Raw genomic sequence first — 3,709 nt, 5'->3', positions numbered from 1 at the left:
AATGTGTCATGACTTTTCCAACAACCCAATAGATAAGAGAGGCTATAACAGCCTAAAAATATCATCTTTGTGGTATGCTGGTTGAGTGGGCAAAGAAAATACCTTGGTGGGAGGACAATTTTAATTTTTATATATTAATAGGGAAATACAGGTGTGGTTACAGCTGTTGGGGTAAGAAAGTAAGCCTTGAAAGAACTAAAAACGATAATTAGCACTTCAAAATTATCAGAGCATAAATGCAATGAAGAGAAAACTGAACAAGCCAGAAAAGTAAGGAGAGGAACTTCTGGTTCCCTTTCTGTCATGTAAGTCACCACTCCATCCTAACTATAAGTAGAAAGTTGAACAAACTAAAATATTAACAGCTGTCCTTAGATCTGTCAGGGAAGTAAGGTCACAAGGCAAACCCCTGCCCTCCAGATAGGAGAGACAGACAGGTTACAGAGGCAATTGAGCAGAGCAGAACCCAAAGGAGAGATCTCCTAAAAGACCAGTGCTGGAGTAGGAAAACTTGAACTGTAATTGCTGAATTGCGGGAGGATCAGTGTGGGCAAGTCTGAGAATTAAAAACTCCAGGGGGACCCACTCCTAGGGCACCCCTCCCCCCTCGCACACTTTTGTGAGTTTTACCTCCTAGAGCTTTATCAGGCTCTCATAGTGAAGATGGGAGGAAAAACCCCCTCATGCTTCCAGCAGTGGGAGAGGGAAAGGAACCATTCTGAATACATGCCAGAGCATCTGTTCTTCTTTCTAACCAGGCCTACCCTCAAGGGAAACGATTTTATCAGAGCCTAACCGACTGGGGTTTTATCAGAACCTAATCAACCTGGGAGAAGGGAAATACCCAACTGCAGCCTGCTGTAGCCATCTGGTCCTATTTAAGGTGGGAAAAACCTGAGAAGCACTTATGAAGAAAAGTAAGTAGAGGGAAAAAGAAAAAAATCAGGTATGATAAATATTAAACCTAAAATAAATGGATGGAATATCACAATAATATTCCTTCTAAAATTAATGGAAAGAATATCAGTTATCACAGTAAATGTGAAAGTCTGAATTTCCCTATAGAAACACATTATCATATTCAGTTAGAAAAAATCCAAATATATGTTAACAAGAATCACAGTTAAAGTGAAAAAGAAAGGTTGAAAATAAGGGTGTGGACAAAGATAAACCTAGTTAATGCAAACAAAGAAAGCAGGAGTAACAGAATTGAAAGTCAAAAGCATATAATGGGACAAAAAAGATTATACACTGCTAAAGATGATATCCAGAGAAAAATGAGCCTTTATACACGAGGTTATGTACAAACATAGCAGATAAATACATAAGGCAAAAGTTGCTAAAAATTTGAGGAGAAAATGATAAACCACAATGGGAGATTTTAATAAACTTTGGATCGTGACAGATAAAATAGTCTAAAAATAAAACAAACTAAAGGGCTTGAATAACATAATCAACAAGGTCAAGTTAATTGACATGTATAGAATTTTTACCCTACAAACAGAATAGATAATTTGTATCTATAGAACATTTACAAACATCATTTTGGTGATGAAGAGCCTAAATAAATTCATCAAAGTCAGGATTTAGAAGCTACGTCTTGATTTGAAAAAAACAGATATCAACAATAAACAGACAACCAGAAAAACTACTNTTTTACTATTCTAATGCTCTAAGTTGATACATCCTCAAACGACATGGATGCACTCTTTACTGAACCTTAATTTTGATTCTGCCTTCACCTAGAGTAAGAGCTACATCATAGATGCCAACTGTCTTGCATGTGAGATCTTGATAGTCATGAAATACTGCCCATCTGGCCCAACCTGATCTAGACAATGTACAGAGCTGCTGGTGTTCCTCCTTTGCAGTGGTCTTTGGGATGTTGAGATAGATACGACATAGCAGTGTCCTTTTGAGGCCTGTCTGTGAGTGACTTCCTTGTCTGCTTCACCTGTCAGTGGTATCACTGGCTGGCAGCAGTTGATGTCTTGGAATTTTTGAGGTAATGACCAGTACTATGCCTGTTGTTGCTTTGGTCTGATGATGCTCAGTGGCTACTATAACCGTGAAATAGGGTTATATTGTAGGCCTATAGCATAGTCAGTTATTTTGCCACTAAAAATATGTACTGGAACATGGAGGACTAAGAACACATCCCTGACTCATTCCTCCAAGTTCTTCCTCTGAAAATACAATGAACAAATTGAGGCTGCCAGTGGAGACAAGAGGGTGTGCACTAACATGAGAGTTAAGTCTTTGTTCCCTGTGGTGTTGAGTGGAGAGAATTGTAGAGTCCACACTCCAAATTTCTTGCTGCTTGAGGGGGCCACACAAGCAGAGGCCTGACTGCATATGCTGATTATGCTCCTGAGCCTGGAGGAGAGATACTCTGGTGGGCTGAGTTGCTTCCAGTTCCTTAGGGAGAGAACACTGCTCCTTATTTCCAAAAGGCGCCCTTCCTACCTCAGTGTAGTGACTTCCAGCTCAATGGCTTATCATTTGACATAAGCATAAGATTTCATGCCCAACATCATGGTCTCGGGAACCTCAAAGTCCTGGCTGAACAGGTGCTAAAGGTCAATAAACCATGAGGAGGCAAGGAAATTATAATTTGTTTAAGGGGCATCAGAGACCCAAGGAAGAAACTGAAAGCTGACCTGGACCTGGGAGCTCCCACAGCTATAGAGCTGAACAAAGAAGTGGGAGAGAACGCCAACAGAGTATTGAGGCTCCTTGAGGAGGTGCAGTTAAAATACATAAGGCTTCCTAGAGCTAAATATAAGCCTCAACTAAAAAAGAAAAAAACAAAAACTGAAGAAGGTGGCTGGTGTTGAGGACTGAAATAGTGGTTTGGAAGACCATGTAGAAAAAAATGGCACACAAAAAAAATAATATCCCAAGGATATGAGGGAAAAGACAAGAGAATTTTTTGGTTAGAGACTTAAAATATAAATACTCTGCACACTATTAAAGCTCAGGGTGGGGGCCAATCTTGGCCAGTGAACTTCTAGGTGTCAGAAGTGTGCTATATTAATGTCAGGATTTTCACTAACACCAGTATGACTGGAGTTTGACAGTACTTTCTGCCACATTAAAAAAAATTATACACACACACACACACACACACACACACGCTAAGAGCTCTGAAAAGAGGAAAAGGAATATATGGAGAAATAGGTTTTAAAAAAAGAAGAAAAATTTTCTGGAGAAAGACAAGTTTTTATATTAATAATGGTTACCAAGACTCATGGGATTAATATATCTTTGTGATGTTTATAAATTTCTTGGATTAAGAAAAACATGTTTCCACAGGGAAAATTTTAACAATGATAACAATAAAACAGATTAGTAAAAGCAATGGTTACTATGTGATGCAGCATTTTGGAACAAAACATATACTAAAAGGAAATATAATATCCCTGAGTGAAATTTTGAAGCAGTTCAGCAAAATGTACAAATTTTAGTGGAAGCAGAAATGCAGTAGTGTACTTGTAAATAATTAAAAACTGACTCTATGGAAAAATGATAAACAAAAAACCAAATTCCTGCTTTGTAGTGTTTGCCAGTTTCCATGGTGTAATTACTCCCACTGTGGCCAATTTCAAGCTATCAATGCGATGTCACCGAAAACAGAGTTGGGAGAAGATGAGTCAGTAAGAACCAGCTCCAGGACACCACCGTAGGGAGCAGTAATGTATTGGGTTGT

Source organism: Hipposideros armiger, unplaced genomic scaffold (genome assembly GCF_001890085.2).
Source record: "Hipposideros armiger isolate ML-2016 unplaced genomic scaffold, ASM189008v1 scaffold_312, whole genome shotgun sequence".
NCBI lineage: Eukaryota > Metazoa > Chordata > Mammalia > Chiroptera > Hipposideridae > Hipposideros > Hipposideros armiger.
This window is presented reverse-complemented; position numbering follows the sequence as displayed.